Below are 24,050 nucleotides of genomic sequence, written 5' to 3'. Positions count from 1 at the left end.
GCCTATAAGTGATGCAGCCACTACGCGCTGGCATAGCCGAGGTAATCCTAGTGCTGCTTTTATGTTTGTCAGATAGTAAAATAAATATTGATGAAGTAGTTGTAAGAAGTTGAATCAAATATTGAATTATGGTTTGAATTAACAAATACAAATCAAAAGAAACCACTTTTCCCTTTGTGAAAATCAAATGATCATTAAACATGTCTCTGGGTCATGGCCATCCATTAACGGCTTCTAATTTCAGACGACCTCCATCCATAAGACATAGCCAGCATGGTTGCTATGTAACACTGTATGACCATCGATCCATACTTTACATCACAGCCTGCACAATTTACAGTTCCGTCACTCCTTTTGTAAGGCTGACTTCTGTAACGCAAATTTTCAGAAGACCACCAAGCATAAGACATATTTATGTCAAAATGGGCAGGCTAGGTGACTCGTCTTCCACGAAGGAATGCACATGTAATGTGCGGGACGAGATCCTTAGTCTTTCACAGAAAAACATAATGGGCAAGACGAGTTCCTTAGTCATTCGCGTAAGCATAATGGGCATGACGAGTTAACTCATCACCCACATCATGATAATGGCTGTGATGAATTAACTCTTTTTTCAGTCAAAATATGTTCCCCACTACAAATGTTCGTTTCTCAGTGGAAACTCCCCGGTTAAGAGGTTAAATCAGTTGAGGGTGATTCCTTAAATATTCATCATCGTTTGATTGAAATGTGGAATGTAGACTACATTGTTATTGTTATTGCTCAGTGGACATCAAAAAATAGTCGCTTGTGCAGTAAATGGTATGATGTTAGTGGTAACATTATCATCTAGTGCCCAGAATTATTAAATACAGCTTGTATTTTGTCCATATTCAATGCAGCGAAACGCCCACATGTACATGGCTAGTGTACAATATGATCTTCGGCATGCTGTGGTATTTTTACGCGGGTATTGTATACCACACCTTTGTTCCTTTCAGTCTTCACTTGAACGCCTTTTCATTTAATCATATACTTCTGACGCTTCCCCGCTGCACAACAGTACGATACGATATATACAATTTTAAATTAGGACACTTCCACCTAATAAACACTTAGAATAAAATTCTACATAAATTTTATCTCATTTTACACCAGTACCAGCTTCAGTCTCTTAATAAGACCATCCTCAGCTACAATGAATAAACTTTAAAACTGTCAATCACTAGAAATGATATAAATGATAAAAAGCTCTGTATTATACATTCACAATCCTAACTTTTCATCTTCCTGAGTTAGCAAATGCCCATTTTTTTTTTTACACTGTTAAAACATATTTTTGCCTACAACTTTTATGGAAAACACATTAAATACTTTGTGAAACACGTTAAAATAGAGTTATAAGAGTCTTGCTTTTCACTCAAACGTACATCAACTTTAATATTAACTATTAAAAACTTATGTGCTATCTAATTTAGTCGTATTATGAATGTAGCCTCTTGTTTTCAACATGGCGCTATTGGTGAATAAAGTATAAATTTATAAGAAACTCTTTCTAAAATATCAAGTCTATTGCCTCTCAAGTACAGTGGAACCTCGATTATCCGTTCCCGGAAAATACGTTTTCCCGGAATATGCGTTCAAATTACGTGGTCCCGCGAGCATCGTAATTAAATCACGTTGTAAAAGTCCCGCATTATCCGTTCCTCGAAGAAACGATTTCCCGGATCAACCGTCCAGAAATTCCAGTCCCATCAACGCTAAATCCTCGATCAATCGTTTTTTAATAAACTGTATCTCACAAAAGGACGGCTATGGCATATTTATGGATCTTGGCGTTAATTAAAGCAAGTACTGTACCGGTACTGGAAAAGCGATCGGCGGTGAACTTGCATAAGGGACCATCTTAGCATCGCATTCGGGTGGTATTGTTTAGAGAATCTCGGAAATCATAAAGCAGAGAGTGGCGACAACAATTGCAAGGAGACACGGAGCATTTCGACAGCTCTGCTTGAAGACGGAACGAGTTTCGTCAAATGTTCGCACTTATAAAACGTCCATATTATGTCCAGGGTTAGATGTTTATATTTTTACTTTTTTCGATCGTACTGCCGAAGAGGTTTTTGGCACTTTGCTCAGGGCACTGCAGAGTAACTGGGCTTTCAGGCAGGAATCGAAACTGCTTCTTAACACAAATTCAGTATTTTTGATATCGTACAAGATTATGTTAGCGAGACCAAAACACATGTTGCACCTAAATGTAATTTTAAAAAAAAGAAAGCCATGGGAGGTCTTGGAATTGCCTATTACTGTTTAGGTCCTAATGTAAGACTGGAAATTTTACGTTTTCGTGTTAAAATACCAAAAAACCGCAGTCGTTTTATTTGCGCACGTTACATTTTAAATAGTTGGTATAATTTGAAACTCGTACTGACATGTGCAGCGAGCGCGCTTTCCAGATGACCTCAAGGTCACGAATAACCGTAATTTCTGAAGTTTCGATATTTCTTTTATCTTTCCAATTTGATTGGATTTGTGACGCTCAGAAATGAATATAATGCATTCGAGAACTTACATTTGAAACCATGTTTTCGAGTTCAACATAACCTCTAAAAGTCGACGTAGGCCTAATTTGCGCGGTACGAGATTTCCACAAACTGACTACGAACAGTATACCGGAGACCAAATTACAATGAAAGATTAAGAAATGAACGGATTTCGCATTCATTTTGGGTGCTTTCGTATCTAATGTGCTTTATTTTATTAGATGAGAGAATTAAAAACTACCGCACTTGTGGTCGATTGTCGTTTGGCTTGGCGTTATTAGATTTTTCGAAGAGTTTGGCTAGCCTAATCAAAGTCGCTGAACTGAAAGAAGTTTTCACGGGAAAATGACGAAGATTCCCCTGTAAAACTGAATATAAAGTATCGAGATTTTGAACTCGCGTACCGGTAATTAATGCGGTTTCGTGGTCTAACATGCCCGCCTCTCATCCAGAGGCCCGGGTTCGATTGCGACCAGGTCAGACAATTTTACCTGGATATAAGTCTGATTACCTTTAATTGTGGAGCTATCTAATGGTGAGATGGCGACCCCAATCTACAGAGCCAGGAATATCAGCCGAGAGGATTCGTCGCACTGACCATGCGCACCTCGTAATCTGGAGTCCTTCGGGCTGAGCAGCGGTCGCTTGGCAGGCAAAGTCCCACTGGGGCTGTAGTTTGATTTGGTTCAGGAGTTTTGTAAGATTATAATTATACATATTTCATTTTTGTGATGTTTAGCCAAAATGTTGATGGTTTTCATTCATTCCCGGATTTTCCGTTTTCCCGTATTGTACGTTTTATTTTCATGGTCCCTCGAAAAACGGAGAATCGAGGTTTCACTGTACTTGATATTTGGCTGAGCTTGGACTTCAGTGTCATCCGAAGTGTCACTATTCAGCTCAGTGACCCGAAAACTGTGGATTCGACACTAACATAGGGGTTGTTTTCGTTATTTTACATGTCACTCTACCCACTTCACCCCTAGGGATACTAGGCGCATCTTACCCCCACAGTATTTCTCTCCAGATAGTGTTAAGTCATATGTGTACCAAGTTTGGTTGACATTGCAGGTTTGCCTGTAGTCATAGACATTTTTTAAATCGTTTATCTTGGCCGATATCTATAGAAAGATGTTGCTCCTTAACTGTGTGCAACCTATTAAGTACACAATGTATTGTTGGCTAAGGTAACCCTTAGTGGTAATTTAACCCTCGGGACGTCTCGCCGCGGTCTTTTCGACCGCACGCATTCTTCCTTTGTTACTCTGTCTACAATTGTTGCAGGATAGATTTCTCCCTCCACCATATCTACCCCGCAAACTTCTTCTATTGTTTAAAGGCAAGTAGTTGCTATTCTATTGTCGCCGTGGATGTTTATGTGAGTGCGCGGTGCTTTCGACCGCACGCGACGACTGCCGTTTGTTGAATTTGGTTCTAACACTGGACGTGCAACTATTAGTATACACGAATTGTTTGACTGTTTACTTGTGTTGTGAGTGAAAATGGATTCCGAGGAAGTTGATAGGATAAACAAATTGATTGATAGTATGGAAAAGGAAGAGAAACGTAATGAAACATCACGAAAACTACAAGTTAGTGCAAGGAAGAGGCTTTTTGATGACGATGTGAATGATACAGAAGAGGAGTGTAATATTTTAGAAGAAGACGACGACGACATTGACGATTTTCTTGAAGAAAGTGATCACTACACAGATACCGAAGATTCTGCAGATACTGAAGATACTGAAGATGAAAATATGGATATATCAGAGAACAGGGTTCTACCAGAAAACAGAGCAATACCTCAGTACACTGGAAAAGACAAGATAACTAAGTGGGACATTCACTGTACTAGGTCTAAGGGACGAGCCGGAAGACATAATATAGTATTGCACTTGCCTGGCCCGTTAAATTTAGCTTATAATGTAACATATCCCATTGAATCATGGCAGTTATTCTTCCCTGATAATGTGCTAGATAAAATTGTTCGTTACACAAATCTATGGATTGGAATGAGACGAGAAAATTACCAAAGGCCTCAGGATGTCCCAGACACAAATAGTGTAGAGGCGAAGGCAGTAATAGGATTGCTCTAGCTGGCAGGAATACAGAAGTCGTCCCGTACAAATCTAAAAGATTTATAGGCTCGAGATGGTACAGGTATTGAGCTTTTTCGCACAACTATGAGTCTCAGAAGGTTTCAATTTCTGTCGACTGCTTTGCGGTTTGACGATTTCACGAGCACGGCAGATCATCAGAAATCTTTCAAATCCACAGCTTTTCGGGAGGTGTGGGAGGAATTCGTCGAACATTGCAAATCGTATTACTCTTTGAGTGAATACGTCACAATAGATGAAATGCTTGACGCCTTCCATGGCAGGTGCCCTTTTCGTCAATATATAGGAAATAAGCCGGCGAAATATGGTTTAAAAATATTTGCACCTGCAGATGCGAGGACCATCTATACGTATAATATGGAGGTATATACAGGTAAACAACCTGATGGGCCCTACAAAGTGAGCAACAGTGGTAAAGGTGTAGTGGAGAGACTAGTACAGCCGATTTCTGGCACTGGCCGTAATGTAACCACGGACAATTGGTATACGTCAGTGCCATTAGCTCAGTCTTCTGGCCAACCACGGACTTACTGTGGTTGGAACGATAAAGAAAAACAAACGGGAAATTCCTCCCACCTTTGTTCAAACAAAAACCAGACCGGAAGGGAGCAGCATGTTTGGCTTTGGAAATGTGTCCACATTGTTGTCGTATGTTCCCAAGAAAAATCATGTAGTGTTGTCGTTATCGACTATGCACAACAGCGATGACATTGATGAGGAATCGGGTGAGGCAGAGAAACCTGAAATATTGACCTTTGATAACCTAACCAAAGGGGGAGTGGATGTCGTTGATAAACTGAAAGCATCTTATACAGTGTCACGAACGAGCAGACGATGGACTCTGACATTGTTTTCACACACTCCTCGACGTAGATGGCATCAACAGTTTCATAATACTACAAAACAAAGTTGACATGAACCGGCGTTCATTTTTTAAGACACTAGCATCTGAGCTATGCCACGATTACTTGCAGTATCGCTCCTCTTGAAAATATTTCCCGACGAATTAGGCTGAGACAACGGGATATTCTTGGGACAAGAAGAGAAGAAGAAAGGCCTGAGAGGAATAATCAAAACACTGGGAGATGTGCCTTCTGTGACAGGGCAAGGAACAGAAAGACGAAGACTTCGTATGCTACCTGCTGTCTGTACATATGCCGGCAGCACACTGTCTTTACCTGTCAAGCCTGCAGTATGGGAACAGCAGATGGAGATGAAGAAAATGAAGATGACAGTTTTATTACCTAAGGATAGTGTCGGCTCACGAATATAATCAAGAATGATAAATAAGTTTTCTTTAGTGAACAGTAAATCTCCAATTGCTGTTCCCTTCCTATCTGTTGTAGTTTGCTCTTACCATTGGACTGTGTACCTTATTTATATGGCTGTAACTTTGTTTTGTACATATTTTTACTGATCGTTGTAAATTACTCGTACATTGTACCATATTATTTTTACAATTTTAATTTTGTGAATTCGGTGAATCTATGTTCTTCCCATTTCAGTGTGTTTTGATGTGTGTTAAGTAGAACATAACAACGTTAGTTATTGTATTATTTTAAATCACTATTTAAATGTAAATAAATCATATTTGTATTTTTCATGATGAAAATAGAGAGTAAACAAAATATACAGAAACATAACAAAAATAAATAGCGAATTGAAATACAAAAACGATATGGAATTCTTGCGCGGTCTTTTCCACCGCGCGTGACGACTGACGTTACACTGGCTCGCGCAACGTCCCAAGGGTTAATGACTTGATTTTAGGATGACTCAAACTTGACTGATCATAGAGACCTGATGATTCACTGGCAGGTAATTCCGGAGAGAATAAAACAGAAATGAAGCCAATTGGTCCAGAAGGACTGATGGATGAACAGACTGGATAAAGCTGGTTTGAGTAAACTTTTTAAATATATAAATGACAGGTTCCCTTGCCTACTGCTGTTCCACTCGTCTTGGGGAGTTCTCATTATAATGGCAGGTTCCCTTGCCTACAGCCAGTCACAATTGAATTCTGCTGCTCTTCAAATTATGTCATCCAAGGTGGTTGTTGGAGTCAGGTTGTTCTATAATAAAACTTCCTTGTTAACTACAATTTTTGTTCGCCCCTGTGGGTGCAGAATCACAAGGTTGTCGGGAGAGCTTGTACGTGAATAGGCTATGTATAAAAGTCCAGACCAGCAACTTTTACTCCTGAGCTTTGTTTTTTGTCATTGCAAAGCATACTTTAACGGGAAATTGCTTTCATTTGAAAGGGAAGTGGTAGCTGGGGAGATAAAATCTGTTTCTCCCACACTACATCCTATGAAGTGGTTGCTTTAATCACATTACTATTGTAGGAGTTTTTGACTTAAAAAATAGAAATCAGAACCTCTATGGGATAGAATTGAGGATCCACTGAAGGTAGGAAAAGATATATTATGTCAGTACCACAGATTTACAATTATCTCATAGTTTGAAAAGATGTTTTAGTCATCGAATTAATTAAATTGATATTTTGTGACATGAATAATTGGATAGCAAATAAGGCCAGTGTCTTTCATTGGAAGTGACACCACCCTTTGATAAGATAAGATACGCTCAAGTCGGCTTATATGCCTTACAAGACAAAGAGGATATTATTTAACATGAAAAGGGCAACTAACGTTGCAAGGTTAAATTTAAGTTAATGCTGTTGAAATTGGCAAAAAGGAAAGCAACCTGAGTTGCACCAATTTTATATTTGAAAATTATGCTTGGGAGGCATAGCCTTTATAATAACAAGAAAGAAAAACTGACACATGGCAATAGTAGTTAATTTAAGAAAAAATTTAACATTGATAAATACTTCAAAAGTTTAACATTGATAAATACCCCAAAGAAACAGCCCTTAAAATTGAAGGAGTGAAATTACAAAGGTTGGCAAAGTGCCATAATAGTTGATTCACTGATTAAATAATATTAACATTAAGAGAAACTCTGACCGGCACAGTCAAAACGACAGAGTAAGACTAGAAAATTGGGCAAGGTGTCATAATACTTATTTTACTGATTGCTAGCAATACTTTGAAGTTCCTTTAATCATTGGCTGAGAAATAGCCTTATTCAAAATGAATCTTTCTTTAATAAAGGAGTTAAAATCAATAACTCATCAAATGATATTTGGAGTTTTCTGAAAGCAATATACCAGAGTTGCCCAGTGGATGAAAGTTCATTGCGGAGTATCCAGGATAATTGCGAAGATCTGGCTCCAATCCGTGCCAACTGTGTCGATAAATATTTGAGCGAAGCATTATATGCTGTTGTTTGTTGAAGATTTTGTTTACTTAGCATAATCCTTGATAGTGCCATGGTCCGAAATGTAACAGCTAATGGGCAGATTGGCTAGCCAAGACAGGCAGTAGCAAAGAGAGGAGTGAGTCGGGCTCCTTATATTCACAGCAGGGCAAGGTGGAGAAAATTAATGCTGAAAGACTGTCAGAATTAGCTGACAGAAATAAGCTTAAATAATTCACAAAATTCAGACGTAAGCCTTAAAATAATATTGATATAAAACTTTTAATAAATAATTACCAAAAATCACAAAATAATATTAAGCAACATAGTCAATCAGTAGTCAGAAAAAACAAAACAAGAAAACACGGAGGGATACCTTACATCATTACAAACCAGTCCAATACAAAGTTACAGTTGACGCAGCTGTGTGACGTGGAGGAAGTCCTTCAGTAAGAAAATTAGAGAATAAATAAGAAAGGAAGATTGTTTGCAGGCAGTAAATGTGAACCAGCTATGAAGCAGTGCTGGCAAGAGCAACTTGAAAACAGATGATTCAAGGGAGTTCATTGAAAACACACAAGTAGATCACTATCAAAGGGCAGACAAGAGTTCACCTATTCAATACCATTAGCTTAATATAGTGTCCTATATAATTGATACTAGTTTTGACCCCACATACATTGAACCATCTTCAGCCACAATCCAGGTGGAAAACATATGCTCACATACACCTAATAATAAAGAAAACAATCTGGTATGTCTCAATTTAAAATCAAAGTCTAAAACATTGATGAAGTCCGACAACACATCCCAAAGTGAAATCCAATGACACATTAAAACTTCTGTGGCTGGTGTCGAACTATGTCTTTGCTCCTACAGCAACCAAATGTTCCTGAGTTGATCTGGGAGTTGTCATTCCCCATCTGTATAGTCAAGCCACTTGATTTGTAAATTATGTCTTGTTGAATAGTAAATAGATTGAATAGGTAATGTGTTTGTATGTACAGTAGCTTGAAGGGGAACATTCATAACTTGAATAAGTGTTCCTTTTCATCAGATGTACAGTAGTGGTTTGTTTAATTTGGTTTGAAGTGAATGTCCCTATGTTCCTTGCAAATTGTGTGCACTTGGCACAGACACCAACACCAGACTGACTGTTAAGAGGAGCTGGAGTATAGCTTATGATGGCAGGGGTTGATTTCCTTTGTAAAGTGAAAACCGTCAATACGGAATGATTTTAATGTCTTGTAATGGAAATTCCATCCAGGCAGTACAAGAAAGCTAACCTTTATTGCAATCTGAAAATAAAGGTTGCTAAATTAGGGAAAGACTGAAGTTTTTTGCAAAAGTGCTTGATCAATAATTTAACCCCCAAATTTCTAAAATTTACTAAGAAAACTCATGAGAACACAGCAAAAACTCGTGCCACTCAACTCAAAACTGATAAAATGTGCATTAAAGACTAAATCAAATTCCTCCGTAGAAAGAAATCTCTTCTGAACCACAAACTCATTTCAAAGTTTCCACCCTTCTTTGCCCCCTCGAATATACATCCTTTCAATTACATGTCGCTAACAAACTTGATTATATTTTGTCAAAGAAACAAAACACACTTGACAAAAAATTGAATGTTCTTTCAAAAACAACCCATAGCATACGTAATATCCCAAACAGTGTCGATGATCTTAAAGTGCTGGGCAAGGGACCTAAACATAATTGGGGTAATCCTTTTAACCATGATAATTTAATTTCCACCATACCTGAATCAGAATTAGCCATTATTAACCCCTTAAGCGGGGAGCTCGGTACATACCGGCTCACTCCCAGGTGGGGAGCGATTTTCCTGATTGAAGAAAATATTTAATTACTTGATTAAAAGCAATCTTAGACTATAATGACCTATTGACGTCAGAAAAGTTGGATGGCGCAGCCACGCGGTAGAATGTTGAAGCTGCAACATAGTGACTGGTGAGGTATATTTACATGGCGAAGCATTGACGTCGTGATGGAAACAGAAAGAAAATTGTCAAATTTGAGGAGGTACTGCTCTGTATAAGGTTGCAAATCGTATAAAACGGATGCGAAATCTGGTCACTACTTTCCTGTACAAAAAGTTCAGAGAGAAAGATGGGTTTCCGCGCTGTCAATTGGAAAACGCGTTGCGCGATACATGACAGTGCGCAGTCTGCATTCTCGTGAAGACGACTTCTTTCCACAGCGTAGGTACCGGTACTGTTTATTGTACTCATTGATAGTTATTATCTCTAATTTGTATTCACAAAGATTTAGCTACATTAAAAATACTCATAAACTTGTAGCCTAATACTTCTGTGCCGCACATAGAATGTAATCCGCGCTTTGTAAACTTCTTCATATGTGTAACAGCAGACAGTAAATTAACTATCTACATGTGAGTAATATCTTTAACTGATAGTAATTAAGCACTGAATTTAAATTACCTATATAATACTTCTATCAATGAAAGAAAATATGTAGTATTTTGCCGTCATAAATTAGCTTTTTTTGCTATTTGTTTTACGTTACACCAACACAGAGAGGTGTTATGGCGACGATGTGACGGGAAAGGTCTAGGAATGGGAAGGAAGCGGCCGTGGCCTTAATTAAGGTACAGCCCCAGCATTTGCCTGGTGAGAAAATGGGATACCACGGAAAACCATCTTCAGGGCTGCCGACAGTGGGGTTCGAACCCACTATCTCCCGGATGCGAGCTCACAGCTGCATGCTCCTAACCGCACGGCCAACTCGCCCTGTCATCATAAATTAGAAGCCATAACCTAATTATTTGGTAGAATTGGACAAACCAAGTATTCTTCAACCCCAAACAGCTGTGACTGTAGAGGTTATAGTAATCTTAAATTATAATTTTCCAACTTTGCTCTGCATATTCTGTAGGTAGTTATAATTTTTTGTACTTATTATTGTCGGTTCTAAGTTCTAACTTTTGTGCTGATGGTAAAAATGGAAGAACATTTAAGTTTATGTGGGCTGTTCCAACACAAGCCTGTATAAAGACTAGGATTTATTTGCTTTACAACATTTACTTAGTAGAATTATTATTTTCTTTCTTCCCCAAGATTACAGTTTACAAAACAGGTAACTCCCCCGTCACCTGGCTAAGAAATTACTCCATAACCTCTAATAGTGGAAAATTACAGTAGCTTAACTGTTAAGGTGAATTAGCGTGTCAGCGGTAACATTTCTCTGACAAACCCGCTTTACATATACAGTTGCACTTCACATTTTCACCCCCTTGTTCAAGACAACATTAACTTTGTGCGGTTTTGAATCGATGTGGGATGATTGTAAACACAACCAGTTTCATCTTCTGTTTCAAACTTTTTACCTACACATATCAAGTAATTACGCTTGAATATTTCTTCCCCTTCCACTAATGGACGCATGAAATCTCCGACAACTCTCAACAGTTGCGCATACGACACCAAAGACATTTTGAACACTTAATAAATCCTACAGACGCACACCCGATCACTGTCGTGTTTACATCCCGTCACTATCTCGCCGCCATATTGGAAACAGGTGACGGTAAGCTCCTCCCCCGTTTCGGACGTCAATGGAAGGGCCCTAAATGAAATGTTTACTTGAATATAATGTATTTAATTGTTGGAAAATTCTGTTTTAATTTTTCAATACTTTGTGCAAGAATGTACAAAGTGCTAATGTTGGGTAGTTCTTTCGAGGGATCAAGTTTATATAGCCTACTTACAATTCATAAGTGACACACACGGATTATATTACACTATAATGCAGGTAATATTTACAGTATTTACAGTCTTCACAGTGTTATGTCTTTTACAGCTGTTCATTATGATACACATAGAAGCAGATCATGTTATACAACCTGTCTTGGTGTCACATAATTTATACGATTCCATTCCGAAACGCAATCGTTTTCTTGGTATGTAAACTTCCACCCTAGCCACCCTTTCCATAGCAACAGGTTCTCATCAATTAACACTTTGCTATCAGGTGCATAAGCTTCCGAAAATTTTGCTAACAGGTCGTCAAATACTGGATTTATCTTGTATATTTTGGGAGAAATTTGTCCATTATTCACCTCATTATCAGAGATATGTAAAAAGCTGTGGAGGAAAATCTAATAATAATAATAATAATAATAATAATAATAATAATAATAATATTGGCTTTACATCCCAATAACTACTTTTAGGGTTTTCGAATTAGTGATGGGACATTTGATTCATTGTACTGAATCGATTCATTTGATTCCGTTCACGTTACTGAATCGATACAGTGATCCGATTCACGGCTCATTGGTCACCGCTCCTACTGCATCTGTGTAGTATGTTCTGGTAAGACAGCAGCAACAGCATTCAGTGCTCGTAGCTGCCATCTGGTCTTCATACTATGAACTCCTTTCTTAGAAAAAATGCTAGTTACTCTAATACATCGAAGGTTTCCGGCGACGCAGGGTGGGAAAGGTTAGGATTAGGAAGGTAGCAGCCATGGCCTGAATTAAGGTACAGTCCCAGCATTTCCTGGTGTGAAAACCATCTTAACGGCTGCCGACGGTGGGATTCGAACCCACCATCCCCCGAATGCAAGCGCATAGCCACGCGATATTAACCGCACGACAACTCGCTCATTGATTTTTGAAAATATGTATATTTCTATCAGCTGAGGATTTTTTTAAATCGTCATGTTTTGTATAGGCTACCCGAGATGTACAGTAGCCCGCTGATTTTCTGATTCAACATACTGTTATTGAAGTCCTGTGCAACGATGTGACATATGAACTGAGTAAATACTGAGCCGTTCTTCCCAATATAAAACAGGTACTTTTGAGTTGTCATGAGCATGAGTCATAGTCATAGGGCAGACTAGAGTCGAGTTTGTCAAAAGTCAACTAAGTTATAATACTAAGATTCATTAAACTAATAAATAGTATAACCTAATAGCCTACCTACTTACTAGCTACTTCAGAATTATGTTGTGACTACCCTTTTAACACTGCAAATAAATCCATCTATTATTTAAACCTCCCTGTAAGAAGAGGACAGTGTATGCAAATGGGTATTATTTTCAAATGAGCTGAGCTCGAGAGTCCATTATAGCATACGATTCTTTCAGTGTAGCATGGCTCACTGTATGTCTCGCTGCAGTGAGCTGATAAGGAGCCGTGTGTATCTTGTGTCTCACTGAGCCGGCTCGTTCACGATTCTTTCGGTGTGCCATGGGTCACTGTCTCGCTGCAGCGGAAGCTCGGCTCTCCGCGTGTCCAGTGAGCCGATAAGGAGCCGTGTGTATCATGTGTCTCACTCAGCCGCACTCGTTCACGATTCTTTCGGTGTGCCATGATTCACCGTCTTGCTGTAGCGGAAGCTCGGCTCCCCGTCGAAGTGCAGTGAGTGCGCCACTCAGCACTGTCCGCTGGGAGTAAGCTGAATCGTGTGCCATGAGCTCGCCGTTCCTTTGAATTGATTCACTCGGACACTTGAATGAATCGATACACTGCTTCGAATCATGCATTCAGTAGCCAACACTATTTCGAATACGCTGAGGTGCCGGAATTTAGTCCTGCAGGAGTTCTTTTGCATGCCAGTAAATCTACTGACAAGAGGCCAATGTATTTGAGCAACTTCAGATACCACCGGTCTGAGTCAGAATCTAACCTGTCAAGTTGGGGTCAGAAGGCTGGCCAGCGCCTCAACTGTCTGAGACACTCAGTCCGGCGAGAAAAAAATCTCTTCTGTGTCATCAGCTCATAGAAAATAGGTGCAGTGAACAAGCGAATGCGAGAAATAGTGTCCTAATTTAGGCTTCTGTACAATCTCCTGTGGCAACAGTACGGCGATAAGAAGTTTTATTTCATCCTTATTTTTTCGGACCTGGTCTTGATCTCGACTCCTTCGTTTCATCTTACTAAACTGGGTTTTATGTGTGATCTTCTGCTGGGCATCTCTTTTGTCTGTTCAGCTATGTTCTGGCATTTATCATCATAAAAAAGTAATTAAAATATTTTGCTCAGTTTGGTTCTCCATAAAAACTCTCACTTTACATCACGATGGAATTTTGGATCAAAGCGGGACATTCTTTGTACATTTTAAGTATAAGTTGACGAAGAACGTGCACTAGTTGAATTGTAATCAGTATTATCGTTACCACTGTCACTGTCATAATCGCTACTTGAACTGGAATCTAACACGTACTGTCTCTTTTGCGACTGCTGAACATTCACATCAGCTGGGCCTGAACCCTGTAAATTCGAGCCTGCAGTACTTATTCCAGGTATGTTCCTGTCACGAATTCCCCTTCGGCAGAACTTACTTCACACAAATATCAGTATTCTCCCCACTAAATTCCAACATTTCATTTATCAATGACCCATAAATTGTCTTCTTCTAATGGTGGGGGCCGGTAATTCCTTCTTAGACATTTTAGCGGAAAACATGTAAGAAAAAGGATTGAATAGAACCATGGTCTCTGCAGTTTGGATGGAAATCATGAAATGAGCCTGTATTAGAGATGCGTACGATAATAAATGTTGTGTAACTCGCGGTAAACACACACTCCAGTCTTGAAGGAAGAACTCAAGACTCGGGATAATAAATCAGTTCCGAAATGTCATTAGAGAGGTCTGTTCAGTATCATAATCTCAAGAAATCCCTTCTACTGCAATATAATTACATCCAAGGGACGATTAGGTGATGAGCTAAAGCTTCAGTGTGAAGCTATTAGGCCTTGGGTCGTTCTTGCCCGGGCGTCAACTGCGTTCTTTATGTTGCAACTCGTGGATGACACATTGGTATTGGGAGAACAATGTTGAAAAAATTCACATCAGAGGGCAGACTCATCCAGAATACACTGCTGAAAAGGAAATAAACGTCTGCAGGCAGGCAACTGAGAACAAAAATGTAATTTGAATCGGCGGATATATCCGCCTTCCCCGCCGATCAAGCGACTTGCAGCCGCGGATCTCGCTGCATTGCCCACCAAACGGGTTACGTTACCCATAAACATACAAGATATGAAGTCAAATGTTAACTATCTTTTATCCTTTAATCAACAACAAACCATTAAACCCAGCACTGAACACATAGCTAACGTCCATAAACTAAAGAATAAAGTCGAAAAGAATATAATAACAAACGCCGTGAAAGGGAACGCTACCGCAATCATGGATAAAAGTGACATTAACAAAGCACAAATGTTTTTGTACAGAAAACAGCTTCATAATACCTAAGAAAGATCCAACAAATAAAATACAAAGAGACCTGAAAACCATTATTAAGAACGTTTCATTTCTGCTTAATGATTTTGAAAAATCCAAAATGATTGTCATGAATCTAAAGCTTCCCACAGCGAAAGCGCTACCCAAGATCCATAAAATCGATGTCCCCATAAGTCACGTTATCAATTTTAGAAAACGTCCGACCTATAAAGTACCTCAGTTCATTCACAAATTCCTTAAATCACACTATAATTTTCAAGCCAATACGTGAGTGAAAAATTCCATAGAATTTTGGAATAAAATTAAGTACTTTAATTTATCCAAACACCACACACTTCATTCGATATTATTGACATGTATGCTAATTTCCCCGTTAACAACATCGTACAATTAGGGCAATCTTTCCAAGTACAGCAAATTAAGCATAGGTGAAATAGAAGAATTTATTCAGATTCTGAAAATCACATTGAATAAAAGTTTCTTCACGTTCAATGTCATTTAATAACAGATGGGTCTTCCCATGGGGTCACCGGCTTCAGGGATCCTTGCCGATATTTACATCGATCATTTAGAACATTCTCACATCATTTGTAAGATTAACGTAATTCAACATTGGGCACGCTATGTGGATGACACATTTGCTATTTTAGACTCTCATATTACTAACAGCAGCAACAGTACCTGAACTTCTCAACTCCATTGATCCACATATAAAATTCACCATAGAGTCAGAGAACAAAAATGCCCTTAATTACCTGGATTTAACCATTATGCTCAACTACAACACCACTTTATCCTTTTAATATACAGTAGAATTGCGTTATAGCGAGAATTTATAACAGCGAAAAATTTACTCGCTATAGCGGATTGTCTTATATCTGATTTTTTTTAAAAGTCGGGATAACCCCCATACACATTAAAATCGGTATGAAACGCCAATCAGTTTGTTCAAAAGTTGCGTTTTCATGGATAATATCCACACTACGGCTTACTTGTTTGTTATTTTTCGAAATCCGATACTACGTGAAAGTGTGTATGTCTAATTTCATTCTGAAAAATATATGTTATCATATTTCTCCGAATCCAAGTCCACTTTTTCCTTCAAAACAATTTAATCAGGTTTAGAAAGTGCTTTGTAACATCATATGAATGTCTTTCTTATACATTACGCATTTTTAGACTGTTTGTAGACGCCGAACATTGGCTTTAGTTTTTTTTTTTTTTTTTGCGGCTGTACAATTATGCTTTATTTCAGTAGGTTTAATATCAATTAGCCGGCCCCTTGGTGTAGGGGTAGCGTGCCTGCCACTTACCCGATGGCCCTGGATTCGAATCCCGGCCAGGTCAGGGATTTTTACCTGGACCTGAGGGCTGGTTCGAGGTTCACTCAGCCTATGTGATTAGAATTGAGGAGCTATCTGACGGTGAGATAGCGGCCCTGGTCTAAAAAGCCAAGAATAATGGCCGAGAGGTTTCGTGCTGACCACACGACACCTCGTAAACTGCAGGCCTTCAGGCTGAGCAGCGGTCGCTTAGTAGGCCAAGGCCCTTCAAGTGCTGTAGTGCCATGGGGTTTGGTTTGGTTTAATATCCATTAACTTAAAATTGGCATCATAATATCGAAGAGAACTCGTTGAAAATTTCCCGGTAATACATATTCCATGTGTCTCTACAATACGACGATCCATCAGGAAAATATTCTTGCTTGCTAAAAAACTGTTACTTTCACTCAGCGTCAGATATACTGGCTGCCGCTACATGCACGTGTCTCTTGCCGGATTCGGCCAACTTCAGCAGCTAGGGATGTATAGGCCTAATCGCAGACTTTGAAAGTCAGCAAACGATTTTATTGTGCCACGGTATGGTATTTTCGCCCTTGCATTTTTGTGCAGATACCTCAGAATTTCATCTTCGACTTCTTCAGAGCGTCCTTGTTGCGGGCTACTGAATACATTTTTGTGTAGTGCGCATTTTTAAGCTATCTTTTTTCTTCACTGTGACGCAGAACATTGGCATTAGTTAGGCCTACGCCGTATTTTCTTGCGGCTGCACAATTATTATACATTTCCAAATGTTTAATAGCCATTAACTTAAAATTGGCATCATAATATCAACGAGAACCCGTTGAAAATTTGCCGTCGATACCTGTTCCACGTATCTTTAGAATACAGCGATCCATCACAAACATATTCCTGCTGTCTATAAAACTTAATTTTACTAAGCATCAGGTACAGTAAAAGACGCGTTATAACTCTGCTACTGAGTAGTCGTGGCCATTCTAAGAATTCGAAGACTCGCATGTTTTGATTCCATTCTGCAGATTTGAGAAACGTTTTTGTAGAGTATAATAGAATGTCATTCTCTCTTCACTATTTTCCAAGATCCAGTGACGTTACACATAGGCACTGTACAACCGGTTGCTGCGGCAAGTGATGCATGGTAGAGGCGGTCAGTATTGTTAATGAGTTTTGTGTGTGTGCGTGTGGGCGTGCGCGGGTGTGTGTGTGAAAAGAAACAGCATGGTTACTGCGGTAGGTGCCAGTGGTGTTCATTACCGTCAGGCCGCGAATGCAACACGACCCTTGATTTTTCACAGCATATTCTGAGAAAAAAAGTCATTTTGGATTTGTAGAAATACTGTATCACTCCAGAGGCTTCTGTGGCAAACATTTCCATTTTCTTCTTCAAACGGCATCTCCTAACCTAACCGTATATGTATCATGAAAACATATTTGAAATGCATGTACAGAAATGATAACCTCCTCGCTAAAAATTGACACGGGAATAGTCTCTCCGAAATTTAACTTGACGCGAGATAATGTAAAGTTTTTTTGCTAGCTGCTTTACGTCGCACCGACACAGATAGGTCTTATGGCGACGATGGGACAGGAAAGGCCTAGGAATGGGAAGGAAGCGGCCATGGCCTTAATTAAGGTACAGCCCCAGCATTTGCCTGGTGTGAAAGTGGGAAACCACGGAAAACCATCTTCAGGGCTGCCAACAGTGGGGTTCGAACCCACTATCTCCCAGATGCGAGCTCACAGCTGCGCACTCCTAACCGCACGACTAACTCGCCCGGTAAATTATAACCTATCCTCTGAAATCTGTGATGTACCCTGCCATATCTTGAGGTGTATCACATTCTTACTTAATTTCAGTATACGTTATAACATTAAAATTATTATTTTATTTCATTTTTTTATAATTTATTTTTAACGAGTTAACAGTTATTGGCCACGTTATTTACGCATTTATTACGAGAACGTGTTATCCTCTTTCATTTCGAATTTTCTTTAGATAGAACAGCAGTCGACGGATATTACTAATCGACTCCAACATCGCCTTCGAATGTTGACGAGAGAGCTCACGAATGCACGTACCACGAAAACTATACCATAATGAAGATGATCGATCGCATTTTGTGGCAAACATTTCAGTTTTCTTATTCAAATAGTGTCACCTATCCTAACTTTACTGTACTATATGTATGATGAAAACATATTTCAAGCACCAGTATAACCTTCTCGATATAAATTTACATGGTAATAGCCTTTCCGTAATTTAATGGACATGTTAAAATACAGTAGAAGTCCGTTATAGCGAGAATTTACAATGGCGAAAAATTTACTTGCTATAGCGGATTGTCGTTATACCCGATTTTCCCTAAATTTCAGAACATATACGCAAAGAAACCAAATACTTCACCATGCAGATGTCATGGAAACATATTATACGTCCCGGCATAATAATAATAATAATAATAATAATAATAATAATAATAATAATTTCGATGAAAATTCATGAGGGAACAGCCTTTCTGAAATTTAATCCGATTGGTAATAAACTAACCTCTGAAATCAGTGATGCATACTGTCGTACATTGAGATATATCACATTTTTATTTATTTACTGTATCCAAACTGCCGGACTGAGTGGCTCAGATGGTTGAGGCACTGGCCTTCTGACCCCAACTTGGTAGGTTAGGATTGATTCTGGCTCAGTCCGGTGGTATTTGAAGGTTCTGAAATACGTCAGCCTCGTGTCTATAGATTTACTGGTACGTAAAAGAACTCCTGCGGGACTAAATTTTGACACTTCAGCGTCTCCGAAATCCAGTAAAAGTAGTTAGAGGTACGTAAGGCCAATTATGTAGTTATTACTGAAATGTTGTTTATTTCAGCCTTTATTTTGGCCGTGCTAACGAAAACTATCTGTCGCGTTATTTACGCGGTTATAAAGAAGAAGAATTATGAAGGCATGTTCTCTCCCGTTTCGAACTTGAATATTTCTTTTCACCAGTCAACTGGGATTAATAATCGGCAGCGCAACTAGCCAGCGCCTCCTAGAGAGGCACTGAACTAGCTCGTTAGTGTGGGTAGTGGACGTAGTGAGAAATCGATATGGATGATCAATCTTGTTCGATTTAAATCTAGCCTTCAGAAACACACGACTAAAAATGCCTGTTGCACACCATCACATTTTCTTCCGATTCAATAGTTCACAAGAAAAATTTCAAATCTTGTCAAAGACTGTTCAGTATTGCTGAAGGTTTGACAAGATTTTGCAAGGTTTGATAGAATTTTGTTTTAATGCGGAGGAAGGTCAGCCAGCAGTTGTGGTTCTTGGATTAGCAGTCTGATATATTCTTAAAAGGAAGAGAAACGTGCAGTAAGGCATAATTTACATGGAAAAATTATTTCGATATTCTTCTACATAATTTTTGTGATATGTTTACTGCCTTAACATCAGTTTGCAGAGGTTATGTTATATTGCATTTATGCGCACGATTGGAATTCAAATGATAGCAATGCAATGGAAATTCGTATCTTATTGCACGAAAACATATTAGGAATTCCATAATAATATTGATCGTGTTACTTGCTTCCAATATTGGGAGAATTCATTACTACTACTAATAATAATAATAATATGTGAAGATCGTCATAAATCAAACATTGCGGATGGTGTTTACTTACAGGTTATCATACGGTAATAAATATAAAAACTGTCAATATCCTTTAGAAATTTCTCTCCTGTCTTCTCGTACGCTTCCGCTTTATTCATTTTATTGTGGTACTCTACAGAGCTTCCTGAATAAAGGCAGAGATGTGCTTCATACTTTACACACGCAACATCCCCGGTCATGAAGCCATTTTTGTTGTTTACATTCCTACATATCCCAGCATTCCTGGCGACTTAGCGTGCACCATCAATACTTGAATTGCAATTCTGTCAAAGTCTTTGATCGACAGGACGTGAATTGAGTTTGAACACACAACTTTTTACAATACAAAATAAAACACACCAGCATAATTCAGACAAGATACCAGTTACCAAAACTGGCGAAAAGTGCAGCGATTAAAAATGTTTCACTGAGCAGAATGCAAGTTAAAACTATTCTATGCTATATTACATTTGCATTTAAAGTTTCCTTTCACAGCACTAAATTTGAATACAGTAGTTTTTTTTAATACCTTACAGAGGCTTTAGGAAGGAGTCCAAAGTCGCTTGTTTCAGTCTTGTGCCGGCAATGGTGTTCCTTATCACAAAATTCTCCACTTGCTGGATAGCCACTAAATCGTCTAGTGATGTATCATTGGACTGCATAAAATGTTTTTAAAACATCTAAAGCACATGACTGCATACTGTGTTGGTACGTCTGTGATGTCCCCGTCCTCCTCACTCTTGTCGGATTCATCACGTGAGTTAGTAGGCTTAACGAGTTCAAGAATTTCACTCTCATTCAGATCCCCGCATACAGGCACACCTTCATCAGCTTTTACGTAATCGTCAAATTGACAGGTGACTTCCAGCTGAGAGGAGACACGATTCCAGCTATCTGGCACTTCGAGATGAGGAAGTTCCTCCTGAATAATTTTGCCTTCTGTTTCACTTCGTCGGAAGCCAGCGTGTCTGAAACATGCAGAAATTGCAGCGGGAGATATGGTTTCCCATGACACTGCGATACCCTGGATAGCTTCCAGTACATTCCATTTCAGTACTCATTTTACCTCAAGCCTACGCATCAATGAATTGACCAGTATGCTACGAAAGCGGTGTTTAAGGAGTTTAAATATGCCCTGATCAAGTGGTTGTAGCACACTGGTACAATTTGGTGGTAGGAATACCAATTCAATATTCCGTAGCTCAACATTTGGATGGGCGGGGGGGCAATGGTCTATAAAAAGAACAACTTTTCTGTTCTTCGATCCCATTCTCGAATCAAATGCTTGAAGCCACTGCTTAAAAAGCACGGATGTCTTCCATGCTTTTGTGTTCGCCTCATACATGCACGGAATGTTACGCACGCCTTTAAATGCTCGCGGTTTGGTTGACTTCCCAATAATAAACTGTTTCAGTTTATCACTACCGTCCATGTTGCAGCACAAAAAAATGGTTAATCGTTCTTTGGTACGTTTTCCACCTTTGCATTGGTCACCCTTATCCGCAAGAGTCCTTTGGGGCAATAAATTATAGAAAAGTGCAGATTCATCAGCGTTGTAGACATCTTTGGGCTCGTGCCTGTTAAGAATTTCACGGAGAATTGGAAGCCAGTCACTGATGGCTTTTTCGTCTACACTTCCCGATTCGCCTTTTATTGTGTGAAGCGAAATTCCACGTCTGGCTTTGGTTTAACCGCCCATCACTGCACTGGAAGTATGAAATAGTCTAAGAATTCCACGTCTGGCTTTGGTTTAACCACCCATCACTGCACTGGAAGTATGAAATAGTCTAAGAGCCAAGTCTTGCGCCTTAGATTTTAACATAGGCCCTGAAATATGAACTCCGGTAGCTCGCTTCTGGGTAAACCATTCAAAAAGGGCATCTTCAAGTTCAGCATGGTCCACACCACGCAGTTTCTTACTCCCGCTTGGAATACTACCTTTTAAAACAGCGTCTTTGATTTTTTCCTTATTTTTAAGGATAGTAAATAGAGTCGAAGATGTCAAATTATACCGCCTGCCTACTTCACTTTTGCTCACACTGCTTTTTTCACAAGTCTGCACAATTTCATATTTTGTAGCCAAATCTAACGATTTTCGTTTCCCACTCGACATTGTAATGTGTTAAGTTACAACAGAACGAACTGTATTTTAAAAAATACCGATACTGTTTTCAAAAAGAACGAAGACTCCCAACACAACTTAGAAACAGCCAACAGTTCGAACTATCTGTTCACAGCACCGAATACAAACAGAAATGTAAATTAACACTACACATTACAGTCTGTTCGCTTTTAATATCAGTAATAGAGCCTACACGACTTCTTAGCACGTTACGGAAAGAAACTCAATTTTAAACAAACAGTAGCACAGTTTGTTCATATCTCACACAGATAATAATTTTAGGCACGCAGACTAAAGAAATCACGACTTAAGCAATACAAGAAGTGGCTTTACTCTGCATATGACAGCAATAAATTAAAGCGTCAGATTCAGTCATACCACGAGGAACGACAAATTTTGACTGCGATAATACTAGCTCAATAAAGAACTCTTCATTGCGACAATGCATAATTAAAATTAAACGATCATTTATTTAGCCTTTATCTTTAACGAGATAACAACTGTTATCGGACACATTTATGCATTTATTACAAAAACATGTTCTCCTCTTTCATTTCAAATTTTCTTTGTGGAACAGCATTCGACGGGTATTACTAATCGACTTTGACATTGCCTTCGAATGTCGACAAGAGAGCTTGCTAGTGGATATAGCGAGAAAATAGTACCGAAAATGATCGACCGCAAGCAGTATAATGACCGGGTGCATAAATATCGGTAATGGAAAAAAATCGTGCACGCATAATCGCTCGTAATAACGGATGCGTCAGTGATAGGGCTCTTTCTGTAACCGAAGGATAATACACAGTTTAATATAGGAATTTTGAAGGGGCGGACAAAAATTTTCGTTATAACGGGGTTCTCGTTATATGCCGTACTCGCTATAGCAGACTTCTACTGTATATAGAAAACCCACCCTCACCATCAACACCATCCAACAAACTTCTCTGCACCCAGACATAATAAGAAAGCAGCTTATAATAGTATGGTACTCAGAGCATTGACTATTCCTTTAACTTGCAAAAGTTACAAATAGAAATAAACACTATTTACAACATTGCAGAATACAGCGGCTTCAGTAGGACCTTCGTCAACAGAATCATCGATAGATATAAGAGCAGACCTAAGACTACCCTAGCAAAAGATTCCACTCCTAAACAGAAGTTTTCTACTTTCACATTCAGTAGTCGTAGCATTTACCAAATTTCTAATGTCTTTAAAAACCATAACATCAAAATAGCGTTCAGAACCTCCCACATCACCTCCAGACTTACTTTCAGTCTGCACATTGTCAGCAATGACAAAAATATTAATAATAGATACTTGAACTCCAGAGTTTAAAAATTAGAATGCCAATCCTGTAATTCATGTCGGTCAAACAGGCAGCAATTTTGTAATAAGATACGCTGAACATTGCAGTGCTCTCAAATATAATAGTTTTTCGGCTGTGAGTGAGCACCATGAAGAATCTAGTTAGTCACGAATATACAGCAATAGAAAAAGATCTTACGATCTTGCATTATGAGCAAAAAGGCACCTTGCTCAATATTCTCAAGAGCATCAACATCGATATAGATCAGTTTAGACCTCTCTTTAAATGAAATCAATCAGAAAAAAAGTACATTCTACTTGAAACGTTCATTCCATACATTTGTCAGAAATTCTATAATATAAACAAACCCCACCTCCATTTCTCCAACTCAACACCACTCCTCCCTCCCCCTCTCCCCACCAGCTCAGCACATCCTTTCCCTACTCGCTTCACTCCTTCTATCCTCACAAACGCAGCTGAGTCAGCTACAGACACGATCGGTGAAAGCGGGACCGCTAAATTGAGAATTTCAGGCCGTTC

General features: G+C 39.0%; 1 protein-coding gene across 1 annotated transcript in view; it reads left to right on the top strand.

Moving 5' to 3' along the window:
* Window positions 1-24,050, top strand: part of Pdcd4 (Programmed cell death 4) — a 374,027-nt gene that overhangs the window by 291,133 nt on the left and 58,844 nt on the right. The window lies entirely within an intron of this gene.

The sequence above is a fragment of the Anabrus simplex genome, chromosome 1 (genome assembly GCF_040414725.1).
Source record: "Anabrus simplex isolate iqAnaSimp1 chromosome 1, ASM4041472v1, whole genome shotgun sequence".
Lineage (NCBI taxonomy): Eukaryota > Metazoa > Arthropoda > Insecta > Orthoptera > Tettigoniidae > Anabrus > Anabrus simplex.
This window is presented reverse-complemented; position numbering and strand designations above follow the sequence as displayed.